Here is a 12,753-nt window from a genome sequence, read left to right as displayed (position 1 = left end):
GACAGTGAGAATCTCCTTCATCCATTCATTCACTATTTAGGGTCCTGCAGACACTTCCTCAATTTCTCTCCAAGGTGACCTTAGCCTCAATTTCTCTCCAAGGTGTCACAGCTCTTGTCCATCTGGTCAAGAATCCCCTAGGAGGACACTCTGATCTCTCCTCCAAGGGCACAAAGCAGCAAAACCCGCAAGGAAAATCTTCCCCCTTGGGCCCTGCGCCTCCTTGGGTGAGTTCCAGAGCAAACAGTCAGGGCAGTGGCCTGAAATGTTTTTCCACCTGAGTCATAACACTTCTCTGATGGATCCACATTGTGCCTGGGGAAAGAGATGTGCAGAATCCTTCACTAATGCCCTGGAATGTCAAACAGGAATCACGGCTTTGGACAGCTCTCAGGAACCACTTCAATGTGGATTTTACTTCTGGAAAGCCCAAGATGTCAGAACGTCCTCCTGGTGCCTCAGGGCTTGGGTAAACAGGGCTTGTCAGAGATGCTGGCAGGGCACCAACACCCCTCCTCCTCACAGGGCACCTCTGTTACCCCAATTAGCTCCGAGTGGCTGCCTGGGGACAGGTGCCCACTTTCCCATGTCCCTGGGATGGGCACATCCTGCTCAGGGCCAGTGCTGGCCTGGGCCCAGAGCCAGGGCCATGACCCAGGTGCTCTGGGAGGGCTCCGTGGCTGCAGGTGTGACAGGATGAGGGGCAGGGCAGGGCATATTCCCCTCTGGACAGTGCTCTGGGCATGGAGCTTGGTCGGGTTTGGCATCTGCGGAGAAAGGGATATCAGGTGGTGTGGATGTGGGAATTGTCACTGCTGAGCCATTCCCCAGCCCTCAGCCTTGTCTGTAGGTGATCAGCGTTGCTCAGTGCTCCCCAGTGTCTGCAGTGACTGAGATGCCAATCAGCTACCTGATCACGTGTCCCTTGTTCCCCTTGTTCTCCCACATCTTGGGTTTGGGGCCGGGCTCCGCTCTGGGGTGTCCCCCAGGGAAAGCTCTGGGAGGGGAGAGGCAGCAGGAGATGGGGGATCTGGCACTGGGGGCTGTTGGAGGATGGATTGTGTTGGACTGGGGGTTGTCCCCACAGGGTCCCCAGGTGCCTTTGGCTCCCTGGCTGCCCCCCTTAGCCCCACAGGTGCCTGGGCCCTTCCAGGGGCAGCTGCCCTGTGCAGGAAGCTGGAGGGATGCCGGGCAAGGGGGCTGGATCCGTGCCACAGGTGGGGTGGGATGGGCTCTGTGCCAGGGCTGGGCTTGTGGCCAGGGCTGGGGGCTGTGCCAAGCCGGGCTTTGGCCTGGGGGCTGGCAGGGAGGGTGCAGGGAGGAGTCCCGGCAGGGATAAAGGTGCTCCTCACCTGCTGCAGCCTCAGGCAGCGCTGCCCAGAGCCAGAGGAAGATGAAGGTGGCTGTGCTCAGCGTGGCCCTGCTCTTCTCCATCCTGCTGTGCCCCCCGGCACAGGCCAAGGTGAGGCACCGGCCAAATGCTGTCCCCACATCCTGCCCTTTCTGGCCTCCCTTCGCACCCTTTTGGTCCCTCCTCTGTGTCCCATTCAGGGTCCCCAGGTGCCCTCCCACTGACCATTCCTGAGGCCTTTCCTTCCATGCCCCCCTCAATCCTTTGTCTTTCTTCCTGGCCACTGAAAAGGGGTCCCCCTGTACAATTCCCTGACTCACCCCCCACTCCCACACCATCTCCCAGTACTGTTGGTTTTGTCCCCACCTGTCCTCATTCTTCTGTCCCCACCAAGCCCCTCCCTTGCACTCCCATGTCCCTACACCTCAATTCCTTTCTCCTCCCCTGTACCTCACACCCTGCTCCTTCCACACCCCCAGCCCTGTCCCCCGGGCCCTCAATTGACCCCAGATCAGTGTCTCTGGGTCTCCCCCCACCTCAAACAGATCTCCTTGGAGGCCCTGAATTCCCATCCCTCTGCCTGCACCCTGCTCCCTGCACCTGTGTGTCACTCTAGCCCCACAAGGTCCAGTCCGGACCCAGCCTTTGTTCTCCTTTCCAGGCACTCCTGGAAGGAACCCAAGATGATCTGCGGGAGGTGAGTGGGCTGCTGGCATTGCAGGGCATCCCCTCAGGGAACTGGGGGGCAGTGGTGTCCCTCCATCCTTTGCTGGCACTGGGGACATCCCAGTGACCAGTGAGGTCTCCTGGTCTCTCTGCAGTTGGATTTAGACAATGTCGCGGTCCTGGAGACGCCTCTGGTAGGTACCACAAGTTCTGCCGGTGCCAGACCCTCCCATTGCATGGCCACCACAGCCCAGGCCATCCCAGTCTATCCCAGCACAGCCCAGAGCACCCCTCCTGACAGCCCAGACAATGCCCTGCCCCAGGGCTGCACCCCAGGGAAGCCTTTGCCCAGGGCCCTGCTGCATTCCCATCCCTGTCACCCCAGGACCCCCTGGATGAGCCAGGACGCAGCCCCTGCCCCAGCTGTGGCTCTTGGCCAGGAGCCCAGTGCTTCTGGGCAGCAGCACAGCAGCTCCTGCACCCCATTGCTGCCACAGCCCCTTCCCCAAGGCCCCCCTGCTCTCCCCTGCCTCCCAGTGCAGCCCGGTGCCCCCAGTGTGTCTCTAACGCTGCCCTTGTCCCCAGCCCCCTGTGGCTGAAGAGCTGCGGGCTCTCCTGCGGCAGAAGCGCCTGGCTGCCTCTCTGGATGCCTAGGTGAGCTGTGCCTGCAGGGACAGGGCTGGGGACAAAGCCCAGCCATGGCCCAGTGGGCTCCAGAGGTCACCTTCTGGGGTTGGTCTTTTAGGGTTGGAAGGACCAGTGTCCATTTTCCTCTCCAGTGGCAGGAGGAGATGATCATCACTGGAGGAAACCCCTGAACTCTTTGAGCCCTGGGCCATTTCCCCTGAAGAATCAATAAACCCTTTGAGCAAAGCTTTGCTCTGTGTCCATGTGTGTTCATGGATCTGGATTTCCTCCTTTCCAGTGGTCCAGGGAAGTCAGGCCAGGTCTGGGCTTTGCTGCTTTTACACAGTCTGTGCCTTCCCCCAGACAAATGGTGTGTTGGGAGTTGTGCAGAGTCCAGAGGGAGTGGGTTGACTGGGGGGGTGGGTGTCCAAGTGGTGAGAAAGGCGGTGGTTCACTGTCAGCATGGTAGGAATGGCCTGGGTTTAAAAGAAAAAGAAATAATTTCAAAGAAACTTTCTTTTACAACTTTTTCTCCCTGTGAAAAATCACCATTTACTTCTCAATATTTTGAAAGGTCTATTAAAAACTTAATAAAACTTACAACAAAAGGACTAAATAAGGAAAAAATTATGGTGCTGGGAGCCTCCCCCACTTCGCAGCTGGTAACCACATGGCTGGCTCATCCACACAATGGCTGCTCTCCCTTTTATATCCTTGCTGTTTCAACAGGCAGCCCTAGCTCCTCCCAAAGGCTGTCTGTTGACTCTTGGTCACTGTCCATTGGTGTAGACTGCTTTCTTGGAACTGGATTGGAGGACAGGTGGTGCTAAGCCCCTTAGGAACAATTTGCCCCTCCCCAGATGCCCGGACTACCAAGATCATCCCGGGATAACAATGCTGGGCGGGGGCGATACATTGCAGTAACATAACTATACATCTGTACAACTTCTCTTAACATACTTATCATGTTCACCCTTTAATTGGGAGAGCCAAACATCTCATTACTCATCTCTAACACTGTGGCGTTCACATTCTCTGAAAAAATCCCTTTGCCCAGGATTTTTCTCCTGGGAAGCTGAGACACCTCAGAGAAAAAGAAAAACAAATCTTATCTCATTTGCTTCTTCTTGTGTTGTGCTGATGTGCAGAATGTGTTTGGAGATTGTTTACCCACAGGTGATTTGTTTGATTGGATTCTGGTGGGAGTTATTTTGACTGATTGGCCAATTATGGCCCAGCTCTGTCGAGACTCTGAAAAGAGTCAGGAGTTTTCATTATTATCTTTTGAACAGTCATTAAGTATCATTTCTGCATTCTTTAGTATAGTATAGTATAGTATTGTAAAATAATAAATTAGCTTTATGAGAACATGGAGTCAAATGCAACATTGCTGCCTTCGTTAGGCATCCCTGCAAATACAATATAACACCCCCAAAATTCTTGATTTACTAAAAAGAATTTAAATGCCAAAAAAAAAAATCTTCATATGTCAAAAGTATGTTGAAATTATTTATTGGTCTTGAAATTTGGTACCCTGGCAGGACGGGGCTGCTGGGTCTACCTGTCTGCAGGGCCCTGCGGGGCTGTGGGGTTTCCTGGGTGAGGGGCCCTACACGGTCGCCTGTAATGCCTGGCCATGGTGGGGTAGAGCCACCACAGTGTCCTGGGAAAGGGCGAGTGGTTCTACCTGGCTCTGGGGTCGTTCTTGGCCGCTGAGTCCATCGGCTCCAGCAGGACTTGGGTGAATTTTGGGGTGGGCCAGGTGGACCAGTTGTCCCCGGCCATCCTGAGAGCTCACCAGGGCTCAGTCATGTTCGCTGACTCCAGTTCCAATACTGAAGGAACCACTGGTGCCGGCAGCGCCCCAAGGAAGCCTCACAGCAGAGCTGGCACAGGGCATTGCCATGGCAGAATGGCAGGGAAATTGTCTTGGCCATGAGCAGCAGAATGGCAAGAAAGCCACTGGTGCAGGAGTTGCCCACCCCAGCAGGTTAAAGGCAGGTTTGCGTGGCATTCCTGCTGTCCTGACAGTGAAATTCTGAGCAGACGGCACAGAGGTGTCTTCTCCACGGGGCTCACAGGTGACACCAAGATGCTGTGCGGGAGCTGAGCCCTGCCTGAGCGCAGACTCTGCCCAGCAGGAGCCCCAGGCTGACACCGCGCTGGAGTCCACAGCTGGCTAAGGGGCACTGCGTGCCATGAGTGAGGAACAGCTTCCCCTGAAACAGGGAGAGCTGAACCTTGGAGCCACCTGCTCCACAGCTGGAATGGTGTCAGCGTCAGGGAGCAGACTAAAGAGGAGAGGGAGGCCTTCGGTGTGAGATTCTGAGGAAGACTCATTCGTCAAAGGGAACAGGCACCAAAGAGCTCCAATCACCCGTGTGCTCAGGGTTTTATACAGCACTAGAACTGTGGGTGGGCACGATCGCTGAGCCAATAGGGAATCAGGGAGGGAGGAGCAAAAGGAGGGGAATATATCTCAGGGACCAATGGGGATAAGGGGGGCGGAGAGGCCAGGTCACATGGGCCAATGGGGCATCATCCATGAGGGGAATTCCTGAGGGGCGGAACCTGCAGGGGAGGGGTTTACAGGAGACTGACAGGGAAGGGTCCAGAACAGGGGCAGAGTTTACAGGGATGGATAGGGAAGGCACTGGAATACAGGGTGGAGATTATAATGATTGAAGGGTAAAAGGGGAGGGATATAACCTGGGAATAATCCAGCTTGGGGAAAGACAGCATACAGGGGGTGAACTGGAACAGGCCATCCAAAAAGCTATGAAATAAAAGGGCACTGCAACAACCAATAAAGAGGGATGCAGGACACATTCTATGGTGCAAAAAGAAAGGATCAATCCTGGGCCTCCCCCCAGGTGGGATTTCTGATCACTCAGGCAATCAGGGCTGGGTTAGCACTGTCCCCACTGTGTGACTGATTGACAGCTCATCCCACAGTGTCTCAGGACATTGATCTCATCCATCCTCTGATACTGACTATGGTGACACTGGGGAACCTCATGGAACCATGGGTCAGTTGTGACCAGGTGGGTCCAAGGACACCACGGTGACATCAGGGAACCTCGTGGAAACAAGTGGCCATTTTGATGCTGTGGATCCCCATGGAATATAGGGAACATGGAACAGGCTGATGCCTTGAGTTTTAGCTCTCATATTTCCTGATTCTCTACTGCATTAGTCTGTAACTCTGGACTTCATACACAGTGTTAGCAAGTTCTCTTCACAGTGTAGTCAGACAAAACAATCCTTTTCCAGCCCCAGACACGGTTGCAGCTTCAGGCACAAAAAGTGCAAACAACAGCGAATTGAGGAGAGCAAACCGGGAGGATGGGACTGCATAACCTGAGGCTGCAATTGGACATCTAAGCCCAATATTTAAATGGACAAAACCTTATGAAAGTGTGAAAACTCCTGACCAGTCATCCATTTTGAGTGTAGCCTCGGCTGGGCTCTTGACCTGCTCAAGGTGAATCCTTTGAAGGCCTTTTAATAAATCCCAGCAAGAGGCAGAAGCCATGAGAAAGCTGACAACTCTGTGAGAACAGAGTTGTGGAGCAGTGAAAAACAACTTGTTTTTCCTGAGACAGAGCTCTAGGACTGTGGAAAACAACCTACTTTTCCTGAAAAAGAGCTGTAAGACTGTGATAAACACCAGCCACCTGTATAAACTGTTTTTTCCCTCTTAGATAGAAAAATGAAGACTATCTCTCACAAACAACTTTTCCTGCACATACACACCAGGGGTTTGAGTGACCAATCAATACAGGGTAACAACTTGTTGCTGACCAACTGGGGATAGACAGGGGATGTTCTTAAAAAACCCTACAATAAGGCCTATAAAAAGACCGTATAAAAATAGCACAGGATTGATCCTTTCTTTTTGCACCATAGAATGTGTCCTGCATCCCTCTTTATTGGTTGTTGCAGTGCCCTTTTATTTCATAGCTTTTTGGATGGCCTGTTCCAGTTCACCCCCTGTATGCTGTCTTTCCCCAAGCTGGATTATTCCCAGGTTATATCCCTCCCCTTTTACCCTTCAATCATTATAATCTCCACCCTGTATTCCAGTGCCTTCCCTATCCATCCCTGTAAACTCTGCCCCTGTTCTGGACCCTTCCCTGTCAGTCTCCTGTAAACCCCTCCCCTGCAGGTTCCGCCCCTCAGGAATTCCCCTCATGGATGATGCCCCATTGGCCCATGTGACCTGGCCTCTCCGCCCCCCTTATCCCCATTGGTCCCTGAGATATATTCCCCTCCTTTTGCTCCTCCCTCCCTGATTCCCTATTGGCTCAGCGATCGTGCCCACCCACAGTTCTAGTGCTGTATAAAACCCTGAGCACACGGGTGATTGGAGCTCTTTGGTGCCTGTTCCCTTTGACGAATGAGTCTTCCTCAGAATCTCACACCGAAGGCCTCCCTCTCCTCTTTAGTCTGCTCCCTGACGCTGACACCATTCCAGCTGTGGAGCAGGTGGCTCCAAGGTTCAGCTCTCCCTGTTTCAGGGGAAGCTGTTCCTCACTCATGGCACGCAGTGCCCCTTAGCCAGCTGTGGACTCCAGCGCGGTGTCAGCCTGGGGCTCCTGCTGGGCAGAGTCTGCGCTCAGGCAGGGCTCAGCTCCCGCACAGCATCTTGGTGTCACCTGTGAGCCCCGTGGAGAAGACACCTCTGTGCCGTCTGCTCAGAATTTCACTGTCAGGACAGCAGGAATGCCACGCAAACCTGCCTTTAACCTGCTGGGGTGGGCAACTCCTGCACCAGTGGCTTTCTTGCCATTCTGCTGCTCATGGCCAAGACAATTTCCCTGCCATTCTGCCATGGCAATGCCCTGTGCCAGCTCTGCTGTGAGGCTTCCTTGGGGCGCTGCCGGCACCAGTGGTTCCTTCAGTATTGGAACTGGAGTCAGCGAACATGACTGAGCCCTGGTGAGCTCTCAGGATGGCCGGGGACAACTGGTCCACCTGGCCCACCCCAAAATTCACCCAAGTCCTGCTGGAGCCGATGGACTCAGCGGCCAAGAACGACCCCAGAGCCAGGTAGAACCACTCGCCCTTTCCCAGGACACTGTGGTGGCTCTACCCCACCATGGCCAGGCATTACAGGCGACCGTGTAGGGCCCCTCACCCAGGAAACCCCACAGCCCCGCAGGGCCCTGCAGACAGGTAGACCCAGCAGCCCCGTCCTGCCAGGGTACCAAATTTCAAGACCAATAAATAATTTCAACATACTTTTGACATATGAAGATTTTTTTTTTTGGCATTTAAATTCTTTTTAGTAAATCAAGAATTTTGGGGGTGTTATATTGTATTTGCAGGGATGCCTAACGAAGGCAGCAATGTTGCATTTGACTCCATGTTCTCATAAAGCTAATTTATTATTTTACAATACTATACTATACTATACTAAAGAATGCAGAAATGATACTTAATGACTGTTCAAAAGATAATAATGAAAACTCCTGACTCTTTTCAGAGTCTCGACAGAGCTGGGCCATAATTGGCCAATCAGTCAAAATAACTCCCACCAGAATCCAATCAAACAAATCACCTGTGGGTAAACAATCTCCAAACACATTCTGCACATCAGCACAACACAAGAAGAAGCAAATGAGATAAGATTTGTTTTTCTTTTTCTCTGAGGTGTCTCAGCTTCCCAGGAGAAAAATCCTGGGCAAAGGGATTTTTTCAGAGAATGTGAACGCCACAGTGTTAGAGATGAGTAATGAGATGTTTGGCTCTCCCAATTAAAGGGTGAACATGATAAGTATGTTAAGAGAAGTTGTACAGATGTATAGTTATGTTACTGCAATGTATCGCCCCCGCCCAGCATTGTTATCCCGGGATGATCTTGGTAGTCCGGGCATCTGGGGAGGGGCAAATTGTTCCTAAGGGGCTTAGCACCACCTGTCCTCCAATCCAGTTCCAAGAAAGCAGTCTACACCAATGGACAGTGACCAAGAGTCAACAGACAGCCTTTGGGAGGAGCTAGGGCTGCCTGTTGAAACAGCAAGGATATAAAAGGGAGAGCAGCCATTGTGTGGATGAGCCAGCCATGTGGTTACCAGCCGCGAAGTGGGGGAGGCTCCCAGCACCATAATTTTTTCCTTATTTAGTCCTTTTGTTGTAAGTTTTATTAAGTTTTTAATAGACCTTTCAAAATATTGAGAAGTAAATGGTGATTTTTCACAGGGAGAAAAAGTTGTAAAAGAAAGTTTCTTTGAAATTATTTCTTTTTCTTTTAAACCCAGGCCATTCCTACCATGCTGACAGTGAACCACCGCCTTTCTCACCACTTGGACACCCACCCCCCCAGTCAACCCACTCCCTCTGGACTCTGCACAACTCCCAACACACCATTTGTCTGGGGGAAGGCACAGACTGTGTAAAAGCAGCAAAGCCCAGACCTGGCCTGACTTCCCTGGACCACTGGAAAGGAGGAAATCCAGATCCATGAACACACATGGACACAGAGCAAAGCTTTGCTCAAAGGGTTTATTGATTCTTCAGGGGAAATGGCCCAGGGCTCAAAGAGTTCAGGGGTTTCCTCCAGTGATGACCATCTCCTCCTGCCACTGGAGAGGAAAATGGACACTGGTCCTTCCAACCCTAAAAGACCAACCCCAGAAGGTGACCTCTGGAACCCACTGGGCCATGGCTGGGCTTTGTCTCCAGCCCTGTCCCTGCAGGCACAGCTCACCTAGGCATCCAGAGAGGCAGCCAGGCGCTTCTGCCGCAGGAGAGCCCGCAGCTCTTCAGCCACAGGGGGCTGGGGACAAGGGCAGCGTTAGAGACACACTGGGGGCACCAGGCTGCACTGGGAGGCAGGGGAGAGCAGGGGGGCCTTGGGGAAGGGGCTGTGGCAGCAATGGGGTGCAGGAGCTGCTGTGCTGCTGCCCAGAAGCACTGGGCTCCTGGCCAAGAGCCACAGCTGGGGCAGGGGCTGCGTCCTGGCTCATCCAGGGGGTCCTGGGGTGACAGGGATGGGAATGCAGCAGGGCCCTGGGCAAAGGCTTCCCTGGGGTGCAGCCCTGGGGCAGGGCATTGTCTGGGCTGTCAGGAGGGGTGCACTGGGCTGTGCTGGGATAGACTGGGATGGCCTGGGCTGTGGTGGCCATGCAATGGGAGGGTCTGGCACCGGCAGAACTTGTGGTACCTACCAGAGGCGTCTCCAGGACCGCGACATTGTCTAAATCCAACTGCAGAGAGACCAGGAGACCTCACTGGTCACTGGGATGTCCCCAGTGCCAGCAAAGGATGGAGGGACACCACTGCCCCCCAATTCCCTGAGGGGATGCCCTGCAATGCCAGCAGCCCACTCACCTCCCGCAGATCATCTTGGGTTCCTTCCAGGAGTGCCTGGAAAGGAGAACAAAGGCTGGGTCCGGACTGGACCTTGTGGGGCTAGAGTGACACACAGGTGCAGGGAGCAGGGTGCAGGCAGAGGGATGGGAATTCAGGGCCTCCAAGGAGATCTGTTTGAGGTGGGGGGAGACCCAGAGACACTGATCTGGGGTCAATTGAGGGCCCGGGGGGCAGGGCTGGGGGTGTGGAAGGAGCAGGGTGTGAGGTACAGGGGAGGAGAAAGGAATTGAGGTGTAGGGACATGGGAGTGCAAGGGAGGGGCTTGGTGGGGACAGAAGAATGAGGACAGGTGGGGACAAAACCAACAGTACTGGGAGATGGTGTGGGAGTGGGGGGTGAGTCAGGGAATTGTACAGGGGGACCCCTTTTCAGTGGCCAGGAAGAAAGACAAAGGATTGAGGGGGGCATGGAAGGAAAGGCCTCAGGAATGGTCAGTGGGAGGGCACCTGGGGACCCTGAATGGGACACAGAGGAGGGACCAAAAGGGTGCGAAGGGAGGCCAGAAAGGGCAGGATGTGGGGACAGCATTTGGCCGGTGCCTCACCTTGGCCTGTGCCGGGGGGCACAGCAGGATGGAGAAGAGCAGGGCCACGCTGAGCACAGCCACCTTCATCTTCCTCTGGCTCTGGGCAGCGCTGCCTGAGGCTGCAGCAGGTGAGGAGCACCTTTATCCCTGCCGGGACTCCTCCCTGCACCCTCCCTGCCAGCCCCCAGGCCAAAGCCCGGCTTGGCACAGCCCCCAGCCCTGGCCACAAGCCCAGCCCTGGCACAGAGCCCATCCCACCCCACCTGTGGCACGGATCCAGCCCCCTTGCCCGGCATCCCTCCAGCTTCCTGCACAGGGCAGCTGCCCCTGGAAGGGCCCAGGCACCTGTGGGGCTAAGGGGGGCAGCCAGGGAGCCAAAGGCACCTGGGGACCCTGTGGGGACAACCCCCAGTCCAACACAATCCATCCTCCAACAGCCCCCAGTGCCAGATCCCCCATCTCCTGCTGCCTCTCCCCTCCCAGAGCTTTCCCTGGGGGACACCCCAGAGCGGAGCCCGGCCCCAAACCCAAGATGTGGGAGAACAAGGGGAACAAGGGACACGTGATCAGGTAGCTGATTGGCATCTCAGTCACTGCAGACACTGGGGAGCACTGAGCAACGCTGATCACCTACAGACAAGGCTGAGGGCTGGGGAACGGCTCAGCAGTGACAATTCCCACATCCACACCACCTGATATCCCTTTCTCCGCAGATGCCAAACCCGACCAAGCTCCATGCCCAGAGCACTGTCCAGAGGGGAATATGCCCTGCCCTGCCCCTCATCCTGTCACACCTGCAGCCACGGAGCCCTCCCAGAGCACCTGGGTCATGGCCCTGGCTCTGGGCCCAGGCCAGCACTGGCCCTGAGCAGGATGTGCCCATCCCAGGGACATGGGAAAGTGGGCACCTGTCCCCAGGCAGCCACTCGGAGCTAATTGGGGTAACAGAGGTGCCCTGTGAGGAGGAGGGGTGTTGGTGCCCTGCCAGCATCTCTGACAAGCCCTGTTTACCCAAGCCCTGAGGCACCAGGAGGACGTTCTGACATCTTGGGCTTTCCAGAAGTAAAATCCACATTGAAGTGGTTCCTGAGAGCTGTCCAAAGCCGTGATTCCTGTTTGACATTCCAGGGCATTAGTGAAGGATTCTGCACATCTCTTTCCTCAGGCACAATGTGGATCCATCAGAGAAGTGTTATGACTCAGGTGGAAAAACATTTCAGGCCACTGCCCTGACTGTTTGCTCTGGAACTCACCCAAGGAGGCGCAGGGCCCAAGGGGGAAGATTTTCCTTGCGGGTTTTGCTGCTTTGTGCCCTTGGAGGAGAGATCAGAGTGTCCTCCTAGGGGATTCTTGACCAGATGGACAAGAGCTGTGACACCTTGGAGAGAAATTGAGGCTAAGGTCACCTTGGAGAGAAATTGAGGAAGTGTCTGCAGGACCCTAAATAGTGAATGAATGGATGAAGGAGATTCTCACTGTCCTGACCCACTATCCAGCAAAACCACAGCCAAGGGAAGAGGCCTGGTGGAATCAGGGGCGAAGCAGACCTTGTTGAGCCCGGCACACACTGGGCAGTGTGGGGTGATCCCCTGCTGGTGTCCCAGCTGTCAGTGCAATACCACTGCTCTGGTGGAATGGATCCTTAAGAAACAAAAGAAGTGATCAAGCTCAGGGGAGGAGGGGATCTGGTCGCACTTCTCTTCTCTGGGAGTTTCTCTCCGAGGGGGGACATTCCATGAGAATTGGGATGCGGTAAAGGACAAGGCTGAGGGCAGCTGCTCCCTCTCTCTGGGCTTCGGAGCAGGACGCTGGGAGCTGCTGCTTGGGAAAAGGAATTGGTTGCTGCGGGTGGCCAGAGCAGCCTCCCCAGGCAGGTGCTGTCAGGTGCCTGCAGCACCGAAAGCCTCTCCACTTGGGGCTGCTTTGACAACTCCCCCAGCCCAGCAGACCCTGAGCCCGGATGGTGCAATCAAAGCCTCACCAGAGGGACGAGAGGACTCCTCACATAGCAGATCCAGCCGGGTTTATTAAGGGAAAATCCAAGGGTCCAGTGAAGTGAGGGTGAAGAGGGAAACAGGAACAAGCAGGAACACAACATGTGTCAAAGGGAACCAGAGGTGAAGAGCCAGGAGCAGGGTTGGGACCAGGGTATAGAACTGGAGGAAGGCAGGAGGGGTCAGGGTACAAATTATCCAATGGGGAAGGG

The 12,753-nt window shown here is 54.6% G+C and overlaps 2 long non-coding RNA genes across 2 annotated transcripts; one reads left to right on the top strand and one right to left on the bottom strand.

Moving 5' to 3' along the window:
• Positions 1 to 1,370: 1,370 nt before the first annotated feature.
• Positions 1,371 to 2,890, top strand: LOC131568320 (uncharacterized). Its single transcript, XR_009275720.1, has 5 exons — positions 1,371 to 1,462; positions 2,013 to 2,048; positions 2,173 to 2,211; positions 2,603 to 2,671; positions 2,763 to 2,890. It is a non-coding gene; the product is annotated as an uncharacterized LOC131568320 (long non-coding RNA).
• A 6,247-nt stretch (positions 2,891 to 9,137) lies between these two features.
• LOC131568318 (uncharacterized) lies at positions 9,138 to 10,657 on the bottom strand. Its single transcript, XR_009275719.1, has 5 exons — positions 10,566 to 10,657; positions 9,980 to 10,015; positions 9,817 to 9,855; positions 9,357 to 9,425; positions 9,138 to 9,265 (listed from the first exon to the last, which is right to left on the bottom strand). It is a non-coding gene; the product is annotated as an uncharacterized LOC131568318 (long non-coding RNA).
• Positions 10,658 to 12,753: the final 2,096 nt, after the last annotated feature.

Source organism: Ammospiza caudacuta, chromosome 26, assembly GCF_027887145.1.
Source record: "Ammospiza caudacuta isolate bAmmCau1 chromosome 26, bAmmCau1.pri, whole genome shotgun sequence".
Classification (NCBI taxonomy): Eukaryota; Metazoa; Chordata; class Aves; order Passeriformes; family Passerellidae; genus Ammospiza; species Ammospiza caudacuta.
Note: the sequence above shows the minus strand (reverse complement) of the source record. Positions and strands in the feature narration are given on the sequence as shown.